This window comes from Onychostoma macrolepis, chromosome 07 (genome assembly GCF_012432095.1).
Source record: "Onychostoma macrolepis isolate SWU-2019 chromosome 07, ASM1243209v1, whole genome shotgun sequence".
Taxonomy (NCBI): Eukaryota; Metazoa; Chordata; class Actinopteri; order Cypriniformes; family Cyprinidae; genus Onychostoma; species Onychostoma macrolepis.
The window spans coordinates 20,856,994-20,880,762 of NC_081161.1; the positions used below are offsets into that span (position 1 = coordinate 20,856,994).

The 23,769-nt window shown below is 38.1% G+C and overlaps 1 protein-coding gene across 6 annotated transcripts in view; it reads right to left on the reverse strand.

The window, feature by feature from the left end:
• The window catches only part of znf536 (zinc finger protein 536), a 306,462-nt gene extending 285,207 nt beyond the window's left edge, over nt 1-21,255 (reverse strand). For all 6 annotated transcript variants that reach the window (XM_058781896.1, XM_058781885.1, XM_058781895.1 and 3 more), the window contains exons 1-4: nt 21,132-21,255; nt 20,797-20,849; nt 19,562-19,652; nt 15,135-15,316 (exon numbers count right to left, since the gene is read on the reverse strand). The gene's annotated coding sequence lies outside the window, so the exon portion shown is untranslated. The remainder of the gene's footprint in view (nt 1-15,134; nt 15,317-19,561; nt 19,653-20,796; nt 20,850-21,131) is intronic.
• Nucleotides 21,256-23,769: the final 2,514 nt, after the last annotated feature.

The following is a 23,769-nucleotide window of genomic DNA, read 5'->3' on the forward strand; positions in this document are numbered from 1 at the left end:
GACAAAGCAAACTGTCCATTGTGGAAAGGGAGAAAAAATGTCCACTGAGTGGTGATTTCTTAACAATGAAGTTAAAAAATATCTTTGGAGGTACACCTGAACAATACAGCAGGAAGGGCTGGGGTGAATACCGCTGGGAAAAGAAGAGCTGGCGCAAGGATCAAAGCTTGGCTTTGACGCGGCATTGTCTTTAAATGATCCAGACTGTAAACACAAAACATGGGTGCTCTGTGAATGAGGCGTATCTATCTATCTATCTATCTATCTATCTATCTATCTATCTATCTATCTATCTATCTATTTATCTATTTATCTTATCTTTCTATCTTTCTATCTATCTATCTATCTATCTATCTATCTATCTATCTATCTATCTATCTATCTGTGTCTGTCTGTCTCTTTCTATCTATCTATCTATCTATCTATCTATCTGTCTGTCTGTCTGTCTGTCTGTCTGTCTGTGTCTGTCTGTGTCTGTCTGTCTGTCTGTGTCTGTCTGTCTGTCTGTCTGTCTGTCTGTCTGTCTGTCTGTCTGTCTGTCTGTCTGTCTATCTATCTATCTATCTATCTGTCTGTCTATCTGTCTGTCTGTCTGTCTCTCTATCTATCTATCTGTCTGTCTGTCTGTCTGTCTCTATCTATCTATCTATCTATCTATCTATCTATCTATCTATCTATCTATCTATCTATCTATCTATCTATCTATCTATCTGCCCATAAGGCCTGTAAACCTATATATTTCAAAGCATTTTTCAAACATTTAAGCAAAGCTACACATTCAAAGTTTAATTACACATGCTCAAATTTAAAATCAAATTCTGCATCCTATTTGCTACCTCAATTGAAATTCAGGAACTGAAAGTTTAATTTAAGTAAAAGCGAAAAGCCAATAAAAAAATGTATTTTAGATGATAATTTTCTATCCAAACCACCACAAACATGCCTGGTAATTAAGAACACAGCCATCAATGATATATGCTCATGTGTCGTTAAGGTCAGGAACAGAGGCAGTGAGGAGAGATGCTTTATCAGAGCACTAGATAGACAACAAGGACCGAGAGACCTCTAACCAGCCCTATCCAGCCGTCAAGAGCTCGCCGCAGCTACTCTCTCCTCTGTCTCCTTTACAAGGAGATGAACTCCTGGGCACAATTAAGAAGTGCACTCTGAGGACTTTCCTGATGTTCGGTTATAAACTACAATGTGCCTCACATTTCAAAGACAGCAGGTTTTTACTAGGCATGGAAAGCGTGCCGCACACCATACTTTACATGAGTGCCGAGTTTCAGCCGAGCAGTGCTCAATTGCACCTGCAATAAACAGCAGATTTATGGAAAATATTTTCATCGTTTTGCCTCTGTCAATGCCACAGTTTCAAATTAATTATTGATTAATCACTTTCTTTTTAAGCAAAAATGCAGACAAGCAATATCAAAGCACAGCGGAAAAAAAGATTATACCCCCAATTCAGGTTCGTTCCAATCATTCACAACCGTTGTATTGACAAATACCAACTTGCTAATCACTGAGCTCGAGAAATAAAAATGGTCAGCATTTCCCCCTGGACACACTAAAGCTGAAATATATCAGTTGTCTTTAACAAGCAAACCTCAGAGAACTAGAGTGAGGAGAAAATAAATCCTGTATATGTATGTGTGTTTCTGTCTGTCTGTCTGTATGCATGCAGCCGAACAAAACCCCAAAGCATAACATCAGGACTCATGAAGGCATATGCATGGATGCAGTGGGCAGTTCGGACCCCCGGTGTTGCTCTGGTGTGGTCAAACCAGAATGAAAAGGTCAAGGTAAATTTTAGAGCATGCAAGGAGCTTTAAAATATTCACGGTCAGCTTTTTAGCACATGTGGCCACTCCAGACGTAATGAGATGGGAGTAGTAAATATTTGCTGATGGTCTGTGCCATTCCCATGCGCTGAAGCTTATTTTGAATACTGAGGATGCTGGGGAGGCAAGTGGAGGGGGCACCTGATAACTAATTAGTACATTTGCACAAATAATTAGAATGATTGATTGATTTTTCACAGAGAGGCGTGGGAGACATGTCAAATGAAGATGGTCTGCCGTTAAGGCCAGACTACTGGTGGTCCGTCTGAAATCATCATTCTGAGCATATGCTGATAATAGGAAACGAGACAGACAGATGACATTAAAGACAGTAGAAAGACAACTTCTCCCTAGAGGTACACTTTCCGAATTGTTCTTGGGGAAAAAACGGTCATCTTCAAATAACTCTATAAACCTATAACTTGTTCAAAAAATATCTAGGGTAATTGTAAGGGTTTAAAGAGAAGATGTATTTTTAGCACTGTACATCCAAAATCAGAGTATTTCAGGCAATTCAAGATTTGAGACCACTGAGACCATTTGAGACTCTTCACTTAAGTAGGCCCACACTGAATATGCACACTTTTACTATTTCACCAGTTGTGAGGGACAATGCTGACAATTCAGTAGCATGGAAAATCCTGTATTAAATCTCAAAATTTAAAATAAATAAACAAATTAATAAGAAGACCCTACAGTAAAAAGTAATATATTTAAAATACATTTATTTCATGCTAAGTATAGTTCAAATTTATTAACATATTTTTTTGGCATATTGCTAGAGGCTTACTGATATAAAAATTATAATTACACTTTATTCAGAGTACTAGTTGTGCGCAATGCACATTTATTACTATTCAGCCTAAAATGTGTTTTAATGTCACTGTTGATGAGGATTGTATGATCGTTGAATAATATCCGTCTTTAAATGCAAGATATTTAAAGTGTACCTAAAGTATACTTGCAATAGTTCGACTTTAGCACAACCAAATTTACTTAAGTATATCTTTATTTGGACCTCAGCACTATTTCCATACAATTAAAGTGCATAAGTACAAAATTAGTTGTTGCAATTTAGCAGACTCTAAGTATAACGGCTTAGTAAATTAAAAGTAAAATTGCAGAGTATTTTTATTAATACATTTGTAAATGTATCTGTAGTGTACTTTGCATTAAAAAAATGTATTTCAAATACATTTTAGTACATTTAATTTTCACAAGGAGAAGAAAGAAAGAAATAATTAAAGAAGGAAAGAAAGAAAGAAAGAAAGAAAGAAAGAAAGAAAGAAAGAAAGAAAGAAAGAAAGAAAGGGAAACTAAGTATAAACAAATCAATAAAAATACTTAAGAATACTTAAAAAACAGAGCTTATAACAGTATTATATTATAATGATGAACACACATTATCAAATTAACGATTAACAAACATTCTAGGGAGAGGAGAGCGTTAGAATTCTGAGGAAAAGAGTTTTATTTGAACTTCTGCAGCCGCAGATTCAGTGCAAGCCTTCTCATAAGACGGGATGCCAATGAGTCACTAGGTAACAGCATCTCATTTAGAATAAGAGCGAGGTTACTTTAAATTCCGATTTGTATTTTGATTTAAAACTGAAGGGCCCCGGGCTCTAATGTCCTGCTATTCATCTGAGTGATGTTTGTTGTGCCTTGAGCAAAGCATTTAAAACCCAACTTGCTCCAAGGGCACAACAATATGACATGGTTTTCCGCAATCTCGTGGTAAATGAGAGCATTTTTTTTTTTTTTAAGTAAATATTCCACACAGTCCATTACCAACAGTCGAGTCTTGCGGAATGCATATAAGGCCACGTCCTATTCCTCTCCCCCGCTGCAGAAACGTGCACGCAGGCTGACGCGCCAGTCTCTTAACATCAGTGTGAACACACACATTACCCTGAGCAAATAGATATTCTCTCTCATTATCCTGTCTTTTAAAGTAAAGGAGAGGCAGGCTGTTTGTGGTGGCCGCACGTAATTTCCCCCTCATACAGAATTCAAATATAGACAGTTAGGAAATGGGAAAGAGGAACCAAAAGGAAGAGAAAATGAGAATGAGAGCGAGAGAGAGCCCAGGTTGATTTCTCCATCAGTCCCTTTTTGTTGGTAGCGAGCAGACACAGGAAAGATTCGTCTTCTTCCTGGCTGGCTCTTACCAGGTTACTGTAACTGACACCTCGCTAGTTTTTCGAGGGCCTCTGTGAATCTAACGCATGCCATGAAATTCTTCAGCACTTTGTACAAGTCACTGAGTGTTTTTTGTTTGTTTTTGTTTTTTGATGGTGAGGAAAGGTGGAGCGAAGGAGAGGAGGGCAGTACAGGTAGAGAGAGGTGAAAAGGACGTAACTGAAATAGAAATGTGAATTGGAGAGTAGGGGAACATAAGGAGGAGGGGTAGATAAGAGTATAATCCCTCTTATGTCAGGGACAGACTGGAGAGAGACAAGATTAGGCGATACCTACCATACCGTTACAATTAGTCTCAGCCTTGACTTAGTGCTCACATTGAATGCCTCTCTAACAGGGTCAAGGAAAAAATGATTTAAACGTCTATATTTGTGCACTGGCTAAAAGAGTGGCGCACAATTTGTCTCTGTCTCTCTGTATTTTAGCAACATCTGGCAGTAGGAGATTTAGGTTAGACAAGTAATTAGTGCCACGTATTTGTCCTAAAGACAGGTGTATTTTCATTTAAAAATCACTTCATCACTGTGCTGGAGAGCAGCCGGCACACACGCACACACACACCTCCTCACCTTGCAAGCTTTACAATGACAAGTTTGTGTGGGTTGATGTAAACTTGAAAGGTAAGCTACAAAAGACCCATAGTATAGCTTTAAGCAAAGCATCAAGATTTCGCAAGCTTGTCAAGTAGACAAGTCTTTTTTTGTCATATGATGATACATTAGTTGAACTTCACAGATTGGTTTTAATATATACATATATTCATTTACATCTACAGTAAATATGTGCAGTACTGTTCAAAAGTTTGGGGCCGGTTTGATTTTTGAATGCTTTTTGATCAAACATACAATAAAAACTGTAATGTTATGTAATATTATTAGTATTAGAAATTAAAATCACTCTATTTTAATATGTTAAAAATGTAATTTATTCCTGTGATAGCAAAGCTTTTCAAAATGATTTTTTGGTGCTCAAGAAAGATTTTTTTTTTTATCAGTTTTACCATTTTTCATAATGTTTAAAATAGTCATTCCGCTTTATTTTGTGCAATATGTTACACTCTTTAGGGATATTTTGATGAATAGAAAGTGTGCTTTGTCACTTTTGACCATGTTAAAGCATTCTTGCTTGTTTATTTTACAAAATTAAATAAAGAAATTTTACCCCAAACTTTTGAACAGTAACATGTATAATAATAATAATAATAATATGATATAGTGAGCACATTTTGCATTATTCTTGTATAGCAAATGTTTACCCAACAAACATTTATTTTAATTAAAGCCCTGCATGATGTTTAATCGGGAGGTCTTTTTATTCTGATTGTAATGAAGTATGAATTTGCATATTGTATGCAGACAGTAAATGGATAAAATATGAAACGTCACAGTCCCTTCCATTAATACGTGGCCATTGCTCTTTCTCCCTCAGATCTCAATATAGTGCCCCTCTCTCCTTCACTGACTAATCATGTTGTTTGTTTCCGTCGTAACTTTTCCAGATTGAGTGCTGAAGTCTTTTAAAATGGAAATGTACTTCATCATGGTCATTTGACACTGAGCGCTAATAAATCAAGGCCAGTCCTCTTCTACTGCGAATTAAAGTAAAACAAACAGCAGAGGACCGCTCCTCTTTACTGGACCTAATGGAGGTCACATTCACCCACACTATGCAATTAAACAGACTACTGAACAAAAGCTCTCTCCCTCATACCATTTCTTAAAAAGGGATGGTATTATGTTCCAAGACAAATAAATATCTATGAAAGTCTTACCTGTCCAAACAATATTTTGCATTATATCGGATGAAACTGACTGGAAAGATATTAAGGATTCGACTAAATTCACTGAAACAATACACAAAACACTTTAGCCTATAAAGTACAATAACAAATCCAAAGACTTCATCTAACTAAAATATTTCATGACAGAACTGTGCAGGGAGCCCGGCAAAAAAAATAAAAATCTAAAGAGCAATAAGAAAACAATGAGATCAATTGTAATTCAACTCGTTCCTCTGAATGGAATTATCAGCACGCAAAAAGAAAATTCAAAATATTCTCCGCTGTATAGGCTCAATCAAAATATTCTGATCCTTGTTACTGAATCTGAATATGTATGAACGTATCAAATATGCTGAATTTATTTTGAATATTTAATGAGATATAAAATATAAGTCTATTTCGGCAAACTAATAAAATCAGTCTTGTATGAATGTAACATAGATTGAAAAAAAAGAAAGAGAGAAAGGGCGGAAAACAAAAAAGACAGACAGAGAGAGAGGAGTCGGAGGTTCATCAACATTCAATGACAGAATAACACGGCCATACTTCCCCACATCAAGAGCAGTCAAAATATCAGTGTGCATATCTAAGCATCTGCACTCCCTCCATCTATCTCTCGCCCGCCTCGCCTGTGTCCAATCACACACCAGTCCCTCGCAATAAAACAAATTAACTGATTAGACATTTTAATTTCAGTTGTCTTTGACCTTGTAGAATATATTACTGATGTCTACATTGGCGGAGCGATAATACTGAGCTTTTTTTCGAGGAAACCGAGCTGCCCTATTTTCACCTTTTAAACACCAGATCTGCAAACAGGTTGAAGTACACGCATGCATACAAACATGCACAGACCTCCCCTCCTAATACACAGCATCCTTCCCTTTCCCTTTCCCGCTGCGAACACCCCCCTTTCCGCTCCAGGCGGCCGGCAGTGGAAGGGTTAAGCAGGGAATGCATTAACAAAAGAAAATTATAGCGTAAACAGTTCATAAAATCTCACAGCCCCCGATGTCGCGCTAGATCATTAAATTTCTGCAACAATTAGACCTTTTCTCACGGCGGCAAATTGGACCCGTTGCCATGGCAAATCTGAGCCCTTAAGTCATATATCTTTGATTGCGGAAAGGTCAGACGTAGACAGCCTAATAACTCAGGGGGCTGTTTGACAGATTTCATCCGAGCATGATCACATAACAGCACAAAACTATGTCGGCAGTTGTTAAAAGCAGGGAGGGGTCAGGGAGAAGGTTGAGGTTATGGAATGTTTGAGCTTGACTGAGCACAGCCTGATAATGTGCCTGACTGCATTTAAATCCACAGAAACGCCATGCGTCTGTGCTCGTGCACCCGTGTTACAACAGGGGCCGCTTAGACGCGGACGGGTTTCGGTCCTCGCTAGTTTTTAGGAGTCAAAGCCGTGTTTGAACGCAGCTGAGGCAACGAAAGGAAGAGAACTGCTGGCAAGCAATGGCAGCCTGTTGAGAATACAATGATTTAGCATGATTTATTTAGATGATGTCGCACACCCCCGATCACACACACATATGGTTGGGGAATTGTGCGGAGCAGCTTAGTGTAAGATGGCATCAAGCTAAAATCTATGAGCTCGACTCACTAATGACCTTGACATGTAAACTTTGAGGGAACAATAAGCTCTCTTTACTCAGCTAACGGCATTTGAGTGTGATTTTAGGAGTAATCCTTAACCCTCCCCTGTAGGCTTTGCTGGCATTTCAGCTGCCTTTCCCACAGGTGCCTGAAAAAGCAGTGACAACAGCGCCATCTGCTGGGTGGAAGAGGGAACTCGGACGTTACGGTGTGCTGTCTTAAAAAAGAGGTGGATGAAGGATGCTGTGGCCAAGTGTAATTAAGTTTCAGTGTGTGTGTGTGTGTGTGTGTGAGAGAGCCTAGTTGTTGCTTGTCTTTGTGCGTGACTGAAATACACTTTCCCTGTCCCCAGACCTAGATATCAGGGGCCCTTGGGAAAGTGTGACAATGAGAGTGTGCACTTGAGTGAGTTAATGTGAGGGTGGCTCAGCTGGACAGCAGATGTCTACCTCTCGGTCCCCTTCCATCTCTGTCTCCTAGTTTCCACCTCCCTCTGACTCTTTCCTCCTCATCTCTCACCCTTTATCCTCTTTTTCTTCTCAGCCTCTGTAAGTCAACTGGTACAGTGCTAGCAACACCAAGGTCATGGGTTCAATTTCCAGGGAACACAAATACTCATAGAATACATGCCAGAGTTTTTTTAATCCAAAACAACTTTAAAGTGCAAAAAAAAAAAAAAAAACCACATGAATACTTGTATTCAGTAAGGACATGTTAAATACAGTAAAGATGTACATTGGTACAGAAGATTTCTATTTCAAACAAATGCTATTATTTTGAACTTTGTTCCTCAAAGATTCCTAAAAAAAACCTGTTAATTTGCAAAAAAGAAAATAAGCAGCATAACTCCTATCAGCATTGATATCAATAAGTGTTTCCTGAGGATCGTGTGACACTAAAGATTAAGATCAGCTTTGCATCATAAGGAATAAACTACACTACAAAATGTATTCAAATTGTAATGATATTTCACAATATTACAGTTTTTACAGTATTTGTGATCAAATAAATGCAGCCTTGGTGAGCACAAGTTTTTTTTTTAAACATAAAAAAACACTTTTGAACTATAGCGTACAAACCTACACGAATACTCGTTATCTAAACCTTTCCTCCTGTTGTACAGACTCATTTTACAATATTGCAAATATTTAGAAACTTGTGGTTCTGACTGAGTTTGCTGAGCTTTGATGCTCATACAGACGACAGAAGTTTAAGTCTGGCTCACGACATTTGAAAATCCCATTTCCCCTTCCTTTCTCCACATTATTTTCATTCTTCTCTTTAATTTCATCTATAATAAAATTGGCAAAAAGGCCAGTAATAAATATAAAAAAAATCGTATGGGTGGACTTAGCACCACCTTTCTTTGAAACCAATTTTATAGCGAAAATCTCTTTTAGCCCTCGCAGGGCAGTCCAGATCACCTTTAAGCTTCCGTTCAAACAGTCAAAATTAAATGTTATTATACAAAGGTCACACATTAATTCCAGTTTCATAGTATTTCTATTCATGACATGGAATAGTTTGGCGGATATCTGTGTCCTCGTAATCAGATACGGACTTCTCATTAAAAGCGAAAAGGCTAGTGGCTGCCACGAGATGCCACGGCTTTACTTTAAGACTACATCATGCTTTCCACCAAAGGACATTTCTTCCACAACGCTGTCACCGCTGGCCTGCTCGCCGGGGATTTAAGACACTGATGTCAGCTTTGTGACAGCTGGTTTAAGTGTACAGCTGAGTTTTACAAGACAGGCCCTGTTGTCTGCCCTTAATTAAGGCTGAGAAAATGGGCCTGATTCACAAAAGCATTCCACACAAGCAAAAGCTGTTTTGCTGAGCAAAAGGAATATGAAATTATGTGAATGGTTTAGGCATCTGACAAGCCCCAATCACTGTTCTTTTAATGGCAATTTAATGATAATTGGATGTAAAAAGTACTGAAGGATTTGAGAAGTCAAATGCACTGAAAGAGCACTATATAATCCCAAAATGAAACTGGAACTACTGACACAAACTGACTCGTGCTGGCAACACATTCACTAGGCTCAAGTCTCACAAATTCCACAAATACAACAGCTGCACTAAACCATCACTCCATTCGGTTACTCACCTCAAGTTAGTACATTAAGAACAAAAGGCAAGCGGAGATCAGCCTGAACAGGGGAGCCGTGGGTAGGGGGTTAATTAATACAAAGCATTTTTAAAAGAGAGCCCAACACATCCGCACTCGGAAGCAGCGGGGCTCCGTGATAAGCGGCTCATCAAACACACAAGTGGAGCTGTTTCTCAGCTGTTCTGCACCCAGATTAATAGCACCTCAGGTCAGGAGGCCCCCTGCGGTTCCTCAGCACCCCACCGTTCTCTCCAGCCAGATCATTCACTAACGCACTGCCACGGTGGATAATTGGGGCACGTCGCTGCGCTCCGCTCACCTGTCTGCTTGCAGGTGCAAAGGTGTCAGCGCCTCTGAGTAACGTGCAAGCTACTCCGACGGTGAAATCTTACACGGATCCACTTACATGCTGTAGCGTGCAGCTGAAAGCAGCGGGAGATGCTTTCGGAAGGTAAAGGTGAATAGAAACCCTACAGCAGGATTAAATGGAGGCTGGAGGGAGGCGTATCATACTATTTTTGTCAGATGCAATGCGGCAACTGGTAACAACCTGTAACCTGTGCCACCCGCAGCACTCTGCTTCTCTGTGGTCTTCAGGGGTCCCACACCTTTTGACCATTGCTTTTCTAGTTAGTCTATATTACTGTATTCAACTGCAATAAGGTTCAGTTGTTAATGTACAAGTTATTTTTTTTAAATGAACAACCTTTTACAGCATATATTAATATGTTCATTTATAAATAAATTATCATTCATTTTTAATTCATAATTTAAATAATTAACAATAATGTGTTTCATTAATAATAATAAATAAATAAATAAATAATGTAGTTACAAACTGAAATGTTACAAACGTTTTTTGGTTTTTTTTAGAAAGAAATTAATACTTTTATTCAATATTATTGATCAAATGCGACAACAACATTTACAATATTACAAAATGCCTCTATTTTAGATAAATGCTCTTCTTATCAAACTTTTCAAAGAATCCTGAAAAAAAAAAAAACTGTTTCTGAAGAAATATTAAGCAGCACGATCATTTTCAACTGTATTAATAATTAGAAATGTTGATCTTGAGGAGCAAACCGCCACATCAGAATTATTCTGAAGGATCATGTGACACTAAATAGTAAGTAATAGCTGCTTATTATTCAGTTTTGACCTCATATGAATACATTCAATTTAAAAAAATAATTAATTGTTATAATATTTCACAATATTGCTGTTTATACTGTATATTTAGACAAATACATGCAGCTTTGGTGAGTATAAAAAAACTTTTTTTTTAATCTTACCGACCCCAAACTTTAGAACAATAGTGTATGTAGAAATCAACATTAAAATAGATTAATAAATGCTGTAAAAATATTGTATTTTGAAACTACTGTATCAACTATATTGTTGTTATCAAAGTGTTAATATTTCATTTATTTCTCTTATTTTTCCAAGCATGGAAATCACAATCTTAACAATTCCCTGCTATTTCAAATGTTTTCCATGGCGGCAGGAACCCTGGGACTCGAAAAGTCACATCCTGTCTGATTTATTGCACTGCACTTGATAAAAGCCCAGTTAAGTGTGTCAAAATTCATAGTGGAGAGGAGGTGAGAAGGAGAGGAACAGTGGGAATACAAATGGAAGGAAGGCTGGGATTAATTGTCCGAGAAGCGAAATGGCTGCGGTGCGGTTGCTGTGCTTTGAGGGCTGGGGGGTCTCACTTGTTGTTGGGGTTGAGGTCAGGAGCGGGTCGATTCTAATGGTGTCACCCAGCACGCTCACAATTCCACACTCATTACACCATTCACAATTACTGCTACCTATTTCCCCGAGAGGGCTGGGCCAACCATTATCACGGCGACTCAAATGAAGTGGATAATTGTGTCTCTCTGCGGCACATCAGGAAATGGGGGAGAGAAAGAGAGAGAGAAGATGGAGACAGAGAGGGAGAGGAGGAGGAAAGACAGATGGATCAGGAGGTGTAAGACAGATATCAACAGACAACAAGCCAGTTCAAACAGAAGGAACCCTTGTCACATTTATGAGCCCAAAAACTGTTTCATTGCAGATCAAGCCATCTAAAGTTGGAATAACTTCACCAATTCATGAGGGAGAGACGCTCCGATTCAAGCTCGCTAATAACACAACCCTCGCGATCGACTGATGCGTACGGGCTCTGAAAACACTCTGTGCCACTAATGTTTAAGGAGCCAGAAAAAGGGAATTCATTCATGGGAAATGACCAAAAATAGAGGCGTCTCTTGAATGCTATATTTATAAGAAATGGAGGCCAACTCTCAGACCGCAATCCTACACAGACTTGTCAAACCGCGTGCCATTACTATCCCTTGTCTTTGCGCACTTGTCATGTAAGACTTGTACTCAAATGAAATATTTATTCTGCATAATAACTTTCAAAGGGGAATAAAGTATGGAATTAATTATTAATCATATGTATATTCAAAGCTTTTCTTTTTTGGGAGCGTTAGATATTCCCAGACAGTCTCAATCTGACAAGAAGCCCCCGATTAAGTCTAAGACTCCGAAAAATATAAGCTAAAAGACGTCGATGTCAGAAAAACCATAAGCGTTTGCCCCTTGATTTAACCAGTTCACAGGTGTCAGAAGCGGGATGTTTAGCAACACAAATTACACGCCTCATTTGGCGGATACTAACTGTGCTCTAGTTCTGTGGAACAAAGTACATTTGCCGTGGAAGGAGAGTCAAGGTCAGGTCATCAGCAGACGTCATAAACTCCCATTAACGGGAGTGAGGAAATAAAGAAGGCCACTGATGAGAGGAAATGCGATCTGAAGCGATAGATATCTCATTTACTGCATTCTGCCCCATTTTGACACAATTTGCTTCAAGCCAGTTAATATGCAAGTTATCCATCTGAGAGGGCATGAGACAGACCATTTCAGTGTCAATTTACAGCAAAAAAAAAGAGAATGTGAGTACCCTCCATCCTTCAGAGCTCTTTAGTCTAATTCAATTGTACCTTTCAATACCTTATGATATGCAGGAAGTGCTTGGCTCGACATATTACATTATGGGAGGATAAAATAGTAAAACGGATTTTTTTTTAAAGGCGGCAAGTATGCACTGGGATAAAAGCAGATAAAAAGTCAAGCTTACTTTTGCCTTGTCTGGGGGTTGAAAAGTGGCTATAAGTGCTTTAGATAGCGCTTAGCGGTAAATGCAAGGCATCCATCATCTAACTGCCTCAAATAGTAATGGGAGAAGTTATTCCTTATTGACTTTATTCAACTCTCTGCCTGACAGACTATTCATAACCAGCTCTGGACATCACAGGAGCTCAAAAGGACGTGGTGAATTTGAATAAAGCGACGCTGCCCCGTATTCACACCTGACAAAGAAAGTAATGTCAAATAAAGAGGTGCGCCACAATTTGCGTAAATATCCTTTTTGTATTATATATACAGTGTAAGTAGTGTGTTCACACTTCAAATTTCCAAAAAAAAAGAAGCAGCACTGAGTGAGAAATGTTTGTGCTAGATGACAAAACAACCTTCTAAAATCCAAACACTAGAGCGTTAATTTAAAAAAAAAAAAAAAAAATCCATACATTGAATGAAATTTTTTTCAAATTAAATCCTACACTTTTTCTTTCTTTTTTTTTCCAGTGTCTTATGGAGCCCGTTTCCACACTGGAATTAAAATAAATGAGAGTGTGGTCTTTTTTTCTCCTCAAAAATACTCACAAGTCTGACTTTTACATTGCATTTACATCTCACAATTCTGTCACAATTGTTAGATTTAAACAAACAAAAATAAGTACTGAACATAATTTGGGATACAACTAAAACGTTTTTTATCACAGGTCAAGGAATCATAGGTGTTTAGTGACTTGTTTCCACTAGTCCACGGGTGTAAGAAGAAACGGCACATTTAGCAGAGTGTGATAATAAAGGGAAGTGGTTCCATGTGACAAAATCACAACTAACCAGTGGTGTGCATAAAAAGGTTCGGTGCCCAAAAGATTTGAGCTTCAGCTCATGCAAGGCTTGCACATGGCCAATGCAATAAAGCAACAGAGAAGATGTGTAGCCCCTGTCTTGAGCATCCTGGATAACAGCAGCATTAAATCAAGGCATTTTAACGCACTGGGTTTATTCCATGATCTACTAAAATGAAACATTTTATGTATTTGTGTGCTGTGGTCCAAAAAGTCCAAGATAGAGGAAACCCACAGACCTGCAAGTAGCACATGCATTCATACCAAAGGATACGAATGGAAATTTGGAGCCGACTTTAAATAATCCTTACCTAAGCTGTCAGCAGGCATATTTCATAGCATTAATATTTACATCGCATCAGAAGGACTAAAATCTGAAGATGTGCGCTCGGACAAATTTAAAATGCATACATAAATAACAACAGCTGGTAGGAAATCAGGTGGCCTACACCTGACATGCATGAAGACTTGTCAAGCATGAAGAAACAGAAATATTTAAAATAATCTATCTGCTTTTTAACACGAAAACCAATAGCATTTTTACAGCAATGGAAACTCATTTTCATTTTATAACATTTTGCCAAGGGCGGTTTGTGTTGAAACTTTAATATGCATCTGGTTCACACCTCAGTGTAATGTGTCTGTACTCTTGTAGTACGTTGCCAGAGCAATGTACATATTTGTTACATTAATTATCATGGTTAAGATATATTTGCATCAATTATTAATTTACTCTATCCTGCAATAGTTTAGGATTAGCACGATTTGTTTTTGTTTTGTTTTTATTAATACTTTTATTTGGCAATAATACTTTAACTTGATCAAAAGTGACAGTAAAAACATTTATACAGATTTCAATTTTAAATATGAATGGAATTCAAATTTGTCAATTTTAAGAATGGAACTAACCGTTTTATAAATATATATATACTGTATAAGTGAGACTTGTTATAGCACTTGCATATCATTGCTCTTTTGTTGATTTTGATTGCTTCCATTGTCCTCATTTGGAAGTCGCTTTGGATAAAAGCATCTGCTAAATGACTAAATGTAAATGTAAATGTATCAAGGTTTTCACAAAAATATTATGCAGCACAGCTGTTTCCATCGTCAATAATAATAAGAAATGCTTTTGAGTACCAAGACAGCATATTAGAATCATGTGACAGTGAAGTAATGGAGTAATGGCTCCTGAAAATTCAGTTTTGCCATCACAGGAATAAATTGCATTTTAAAATATATTAAAATAGAAAACATTGATTTTAAACAGTAAAAATATTTCAAAATATTACTATTTTTACTGTATTTGTCAACAAATATATGCAGCCTTGGTGAGCATATGAGACTTCTTTCTATAACATAAAAATCCCAACGTTCTGAACAGTATATGTGGACTTTGATTGCATTACTTGAATGTATACCCACAATCAGCTTTCTAACATCAGTTTAGCCCAATGCAGCTGAACAACGAGAGGCTGAACTCTCCATCTTGTGATACTGGTTATTGGAGATGATGAGCCTCTCATGTCGATGAAAATAGCAACTGCTGCCGCAACCCAATTATGAGCAGAATCTTCCCCGTTTTGTTTTCTCTTTTTTTTTACCTTGTGAACAGTAGGTCAGATGGGATCGACCGGGCAGCGGCGTTCAAAACAGACAGCTCGGCCCCTATTTGAGGATCAATAGCAGTTGCTAATGTCTGATCTGTTTCTGTCCATATTCAAATACGACGTGCTGGGATTTTAGCGCACATCGTCTCCTCAAAGTCATGTACGATTAGGCACGCCTGAAAGACACAATGAGAAAGAAACAGTGAGCGAGACAGAAAAGGAAAATACGTTAATTAACGAGGGCCTATCCACGGTTCTGTGTCTCTGATTCAATATTAAAGGCCTTAACCGCATACATTTAAATGAGATCTGTACATATACCGCAATAAAAAGGTAACAGAGAGGGTACTTCCAAAAATGAAAAAAAAATTGAATGAGATGAAATGAAACACTGACTAAGAACACATTTTCTAGCTCAGTACATCATGATATAGCTCCAGGCGCTACCTTTTGTCTAAATCTCCACACTGACTTAAACTGCGCATTGTAACACGACACCTCTGATTTCATGCAATATGGAGGATTACTGAATTGAATTGAACGCTCAGCGTTTTTGTTCACATTTCTAAATTAGGATTTTCTGTCTCCATAATGACAGAGAAGTCTCTCTTTTTGCCGAATCAATGCCAGCTATTTATATGAACGGTAATCCTTCACCCGGCTCTGATCTGCCAGCACTGTGATGGTTTAAAGTAATGACTAAAAAACAAAAAAGACACCGAATGAATGGAAATTGGCTTCATTCCATGTAAAATAAGATTTCACTCGGCATCGGGAGACCCGTACAATGCCGAACTACAAGGAGTCTGAAATAAATAATCAATGCGGGCCTATATACGTGTGCGCGATTGGGGGGAAGGGGGTGGTTAGATGCCCCGCTTTTGTGAAAGTAAAGTGGAAATGGCTTGTAAGGAGATGTTATGGTTATGCTAGCGATTCAAATATCCTCCTTGCTTCTTGACAGAGCGAGTCAGCCTGACAAGTAGGCTATCAGCCAAGAGATCATTAAGCTAAAGGGTTGAAGTGCCATCGCCAATGTGTGGGGGATGCCATGGCAACAAGGGTTCACCCTGCTTGAGAGACAAGATAAAAAACAATGAGAGGCAGGGTGCGGGGCCGTGTAACGATCGGCACTGATCGATGTCTCACTCTTTCTCTCTCGCGCTTTGCCTCTGTTCTTCCCTCTTTACAGATGGAGGGAAAAAAGAAAGGGCAGCATCATTTAGGCTTTGTGGCTAGCGGAGCTTAGGGGGTCCTTAAACACACAAGAGGGGGGGGAACGGTAAGGACAGGAACACACTGTGAAAACGGCTGTCTGTGATGATATCAATCGGTGAAAAGTTCCTGAGAGAATCCTTCACACACTTGTGGCATTCTTTCACCATTTATAGTGAGTCATTGCAAACCTGTTTTTTTTTCTTCTTCTATGGAACACAAAAGAAGATATTTTGAAGTATGTTTTCTTTTGTCTTTACAATAAAAGTCAACAGAATGAACCAGTCTGTTTCCAGAATTAAAAATCCCATTCATTTCCTCCACAGAGGAATTGATTTTGAACAATACCTTATAAACCTTTAAAAACAGACCTGCTGTGAGCTACAAGGTTGTTAATCGATGGAGCATGCTTTTGTTAAAGCCGTCAGTCTGCATTATTTTATTATTTTTTAAATAGTGTTAAACAGCAAAATTCCTGATGAAAAACAACATTACCCATGATTTTTTCAAAAACAATTATCCACCAATCAGACAATGCATCAAGCAAATCGTGCCAAAAGAACTCTTTGGCACCAGCCCATGAACCACTGCAAATTGTCCAGTTAGTTTACCTACGCTCTCAAACTACTTAAATATGTGTATAATATGCATATTGTGCAATAAACATAAAATGTTTAGATGTGTAATGTTTAGAGAGAGAGAGAGAGGTGTGTGTGTGTTGCTTCAAATTAAAGTTTGCAAACTGTTGTGATTGACCTTGCAGTAGGTAGAGTTGGGTCACTGATTAAAACTCAAACTAAGACTTTTTGGGGAGGGGATACTTCCAGAACCATATATAGGTGGCCTCTGTATCATGAGGTCGATTGGGGTTGTTTTGGCTTTCCTTGTATAAAGAAAAACAGTTGCAAATTCTTCCAAATATCTCCACAAAAGAAAAAAAGTCAAACAGGTTTGGAACAGAATGAGGGTGAGAAATAGATGAACTGTGCCTTTAAGCTCTCCAAAATAAAGAAGACATCTGCAGGGGTTTCGTATCAGGACAACCGAGCGTCTCTCACCGTTCTACCACATAAGCACAACGAACGCCGTCAGACACAATCAGGCTCTCTGCGGCTGGTAGAAGCTCCTCGAGACAAGTGATAAGCACCTGCTAACCGAACGCCCTCCTAAACGTCTCTCTGGGCGCGCTCGCTTACTAGCAACATGTCCTGATCAATCCAGTGAAAGAAATCTGTCAGGAAATCTTTAGCATTAGGTCTGCCTCCTGAATGGGGATCAGGCCCTTTCAGCGGGGCAGGGTGCGGATGGGTCTTAGGAATCTTCCTTTCCGCATCTCTGAGTGTCAATACGGATTATGAGCATAGCTTTTATCTTTTCGAGCGCACAGACTATTTACTCATTTAAATGGATGAATAAGTGTTTTCCCCCTTCTTCGATAAATAAAAAAATAAAGCGACTTTGAATGCATTCAAATCCTGCTCCAAATTCAAATTCGGCTCCCCTATGCATCCTTTGAGATCTAATCTGTCTTTTTAATCCACACAATTCACTGAGGGCAATTTTTTAACATACTTCCTTAAGACCTGAACGGATAAACACAGTCTAGCTATTGTCAGCCCAAAGCACCTTTCTTCGCAACTTAAGACCAACAATTCGCACGACGATTGACTGCTTGCCAGCACATGCAAAGCAGGTGAGTTTAAGAAGCGTTTTCAGCGAAACGCCTGAGCCTAAAGAGCAGCAGAAACATAAAGAACTTTATTTACTGCTATTTCAATGGCTACAAAAATAGGCCTTTATATCGCCGTGCCATCAACACAAAAAAGAGCCAATAAAACCTGTGAAGAAGCGCCACAACGACGAACAAATAAAAGCAAATTTTGACATTTCGCATTCAGCACATCTCTTTATAGGTCAGAGGCAACCCTGGCCGACCCTGCATTGTTTCTAAATGCCATTTTGTAAAAGAGGATCTCAGGAATTAATTAATGCATGGGTAGCTGCCACTGTCAAGAGGCACGCATTAAAATCAATGATTAATAAATTCAAAACACACAACAAACTCAGAGGGGAGATGAAACTAGTATTGTGTTCCCCAGGAAGCGGCCCCAGTGCGGGTCCTCCCACCAGCGAGGCGGCCACTCAGATGCCTAATGGAAAGTCGCCGATGCCAGCTGTGTGCCTGTGAATAAAATCACTTTAATTAAAGGCATTACAATGAACAGAGAATACACACGGCAGAGTCGACAGGAAACGGCCCTCATACTTGACACACACACACACACACAGCCAAAGCAGCATAATACCTAAAAGGAACAGAGGTCCCTGAAGATCTAAACACAAATAAATCGAAAAGCCCGCAGCTTCTTTCTGAAGCTATCAAGCACAACAATTACAGTAAAACACACATAATTACATTACACAGATCTTTCCCAATGTTCTTTATTATCAGGTAATCTGGGCGTAAGGGTGGCAGCCTCCGCGTTCTTAGGAAATTTCATTTGCGTTCAGACATCAGATAATTTATTTTCAGACTTCCACAAACCACGCAAATCTTTTTACTCTAAATGCTTAAGCATAAAAAGAAATCTGCATTAGGATGCTGAACACCGAACCGCAAATTGTTCATTCTGCGGCAAAAAGATTTCCAATTGTCTGTATACTTTTGAAATATCATGCTGTCTTGCAAGCAAACAAAACAGCAAAATTACTGTCCACCCCCATAGAACAGACGAAGGGTTCCTCTTAATCTGATATACAACAAAGATGAGCCCTGATTATATTCACCCTCCTCTTCTTGTTTTAAATAGACTGGGAGCAGTGCCCAGAGACAGCTGGGGTGAGCTCAGCCCAGCTGATGCCGGATCAGTGGAGCAGTTTGTCTACTCAACCATAAGGGGGCGGCAAACGCAAACTCACCCGGACATATGCAATTCATTCACAAGCAAATAGCATGCAAATGAAGAAATCTGACACATGCATAACCCTCTTCTGTATTCAATATAGAAGGACTGCACATGTTTAAAACCAGGCTTAACAGTTGTTCTCTGGCTCATAAGCTTCATGGGAATGTGTCATTGTTTAGAGAAAAACAGTTGAAATTGAGAACAAATGTTTCTGTGGAAACGCATCAGAAATATGTCAAGTTGACAGACTTAAGAATATGGTTTGATGCTTAAAAAGCATAATAGGTATTGGTGACTTACAAGACATCCGTTTCCATCCGTGTTTTTACTGCAAACACCCCCACATTGGTTTCCACTGTTTCCACTGCAGTCTGTGGGTGTATTTTCTGTACTGAACAGGAGGGGGAGTATGAGAGCGAGGGGGCAGACAAGATCAAATAAGCATAAAATAAGACAGACTTTGGGCCTGTCTCAAAACATACACTTACAGTCTTGGGCGCTTGAGAGTATGTGTACGTGACAGGAAGTAAGTGCACAAAACTGTCCAAGGTCTAAAAAAATGCCAAAGCTCAGGTCCCTTAATGCACACTAAATCCACACTATCTCTAACACTGCAGTATTTGAGGCTATGAAAAATGTAACACATTTTATTGCTGCAGAGATGTATGTGTATTTTGTAAAAGCACCACAATTAAATTGTGTGATACATAGGGACTACTAAATAGAAATGTATAAGTACACTTCATGGTGCGAAGTATTAATGTACAAAATGCGTAAATAAAGCTCTGTAAAAACTTTATTTAGATTTTACAACACTATATTGTAAGTGTGTCCTGTTGGTAATCAAAAGTCAGAAACTTAAGCTACTTGTGGTCAAAATATGTCGTGCAAGTAGATGTGGTCAAGTGCAAAGGTCGCAGTTGTGGTTATTGTTTTTCACAGCAAGTTTTTGTCTGCTGATTTTTTTTTTCTTTTTTTTTTTTCATGAAGACATTTCATAAGTTGAACAATCATTATGTTGTTAAACAACAGTACAATATGCTACACTGTACTTCTATTTATTGAGCTGATCGTTCACTGCACTTCTATCCCTCACAGCCGCCTTTTCATTTCTGTAAAAAGTTTAATATGGAGCAACCCTGACTAAGGTCTATATGCTAATATATGTCAAACACTAGTCTGAACAGTCTGTACAGGAACTTTGCAGATGCCAAGACAGAAGCGTATGACTTCAAAGCCTGGTTTCTGCCTAACAGCATCCTTTCACAGGAATATTACACATTCAGACATTTCCTCATGATCAGAGTTGTGCAGCATTTGAACTGAAGGATGCAGAATTTCAATTCGAATTTGAATCAAGTAGAATTCCAGTGACATGAAGTTAAAAGAATTTCTCATATTCCCTGTTATCATAAACTAAACATACAATATGTGGGTTAATTATTTCTACATGTATATATATATTATATGTCATTTCAAGCATTTGTAATGCTATAGGATTTTAATAAAACGTGGGCTAATTTCATTTTACATACCAGGGTGAAATAACTCCTCGTCATTCCAATCCAAATTCAGCTTCCTGTGAGACCTTGCAAAAAGTTATTGAGATTTACTCATGAATAGAAGGGGAGCCACTTATTAAATTCTGAAATGTGCTTAAATCCTGCTTATAATCACAAACAATGGAGGTAAGTTAAGTCGCTGGATTGCAGTTTTTCTTCCGCCTAAAGTTTGTAATATGTTTGGTTACGTTACCCAAGGGAAAATACCAAAAATATTAAATACTTTTGAAGCAAACTGACCCATGAGTGTGTCACCTTACTAAAACACGATAAATATCATTTGACAACAATGGCTGGTGGAAACTAACCTGATAAATTAAAAAAAAGAAAAAAGAAAGAAAGAAAGAAACGCTAAAATCTCGTCAAACTGCACATTTTCTTGCGTTTCTGCGCATGACACGCTGAGTTGTGCTCAAACCCCCCAGTCTTGACTTTTGTTGATGACGTCGAGTTGGGCGCCACTCGGCGAGTCACGTGTGTAAACAGTTGCTGCCACGTGGTTTGGCGGGAACGCTTCCGTGACAGTTGAGTTTGACAGCTCACAAGACACAGTTCTTGACATAAGAGTGGCGAAACTCAAATTGATATTTTACTTTTAAACTATGTAGTGTTTTCTAATAACTGAGGTCGCGTTGAAATGAGGTGATGATTAAGTTATTTTGTAGCCAAGAATGCAAAGTAGGCCTTTTTGTTGTTTTAACTTGTTACACAGAAAAGGTCTTGGTTCTAAACAAGCATAACAACAATTCACAAATGATATTAATATATAAATTACAATATTAATATAATATAGTAATACAATATACTATATATATATATATATATATATATATATATATATATATAAAATGTATAGTATTGTTTTTTCCCTCAATATATTTACTGTATAAATAGCTGTAAATATTAATGTTTAAAGTCCTAAGCCTAATGTCCTAAAACAAAATCCATATGGGGACAACAAAGTATGCTTTTTAAATTATTATTATTTTACAATCTATTTCAAAAACAAGTCATGACTGGTAACTGGGATTACACTGCTGGTAAATTTGAATAAGCATGTATTATGTTTGTTTGTTTTATTTATTCTACTAAATATAATAATAATATATATATATATATATATATATATATATATATATAATTTAAGTAGCATAGCTTGCCATGGTATGATTTTGAAATAAAATAATAATAATTATTATTATTGGGTGATAAGGATTATAAGACTGTACTGCAAACTATAAAATAAAGAGACCCACTTAATCATGTTTTTCCTTTTATTATAACAATATTGTATTAAAAGAAAACACAATCACTTCTACCCCATTAGTTGAACTGTTCTCAGTGAAAATGAGACAACGAAGATTGAATTTTCTCATTTGAACTGAAGAAAAGTTGTTTGAATATAGCTTTTTAGCCCCCGCTACCTCTGTGAACCGTAGGGGGCTTTTGATGGAGATGGCTCGCTAACAACCCGAGAAAAGCACGTTTATTTTGCCTAAAACTGAGTCATCTAAATGAATTATCTAAAACAATTTACTCCCCACCCCGTGTCGTACAGGAGACAGAACAACACAACACAAACTCATTAATGCATGTAGGCTGATTATACATTTCAACCCTGACAGTACCTGAACTGCTCAATTAACAATTACAAACAAGCAATTCACTCAAGGACTTGAAAGCTGACCCTATTGTTGGTCTGAAAAGTAACTTGTTCTTGTGTCTTCTCCACTACTGAATGGAGTGACTTTTGACATGTTAAACAAACTAAGAATGACCTACCAACCAAAGATGTAACTAACATCATTTTACCTCATTCAAAAATATGATCTATTATATACTTGATGTGCAATACTCCAATATTGGAGACAATAAAATATATATATTTTATTTTGTAATCTATTTTTAAAAGGCATGACTGGCAACTGGGACTACAAAGCTCAATGAATGGTCTATTTATTTATTTTAGTATTTCAGTTTATTTCTTATATGAATGGCTGTAAATATTAGTGTTTATTGTCTTTGTGGTAACATAGGGTTCAAATTTCCATATAGTGAAAATAAAGTATAATTTTTTTTTCGGTGATCTATTTTAAAAACCAACTGGGTCTACAAAACAGCTCTGAAAAACAGATTTCAACGCAAATGAAACACACACCAGCTTCTTCTTGAGGACCAAATTGCTTCAAAACATTCTTCATCCTAAACAAATAAAAGCGTAAAACAATACAATCAGCATTGAAACCAGTTCTCATGAGTTTTAGCCAGAACTTTGAGAACTCTTTATTGGATCGTGTCGCAGTAGTCATGGCATTATGAATATTAGTGGCAGACAGGGGACACAGAGCTCCGACTAGGTGTGACTTTTGGCGGTGGTGGCTGGGAGATCATCCAATGGGCACCTGCTGCTGCTGCCACCAGCGTCTGTGCGGAGAGAACAAAAGGGGCCATTGAGCACATAACAGCTGTTGCGCTGTTGCCTGCCTGAGGGCCCCCTGGCCTCCAGGGTCTGTCTGCTGGGGGAAGACCCCTCCTCCTCTTCAACGTTGACCTCCATACAGCTCTTTTAAGAGACTGCATGGTAGCCATCCTGCTGCCACATTGTTAAATACAGACCAGTGACGTGGGACTCCATTCACTGACAACCTGAGGAAGGTTAAGAGCTTAGCATGAGGGACACAAAGCTGCTAGGAGTTGATCGTTCGGGTTGAGCAGCTTTCATGTACCTCATCTCCAAACCCCTTTTTATCAACTGCGTAATCTGCCATAAAACATGAGGTTTTTGTAATTACCTCGGTCTGCATTGTATGACACACAATGGTCATTGTTTGAGAATAGTATGTATTGAAACAATGTATGCATGTAACGTTTCATTGAAATAATGCAAAGCATATTCAGCAGTTTGCCATTTTCAATAACTGAAATAATAAAGCCAAAACCAAAATT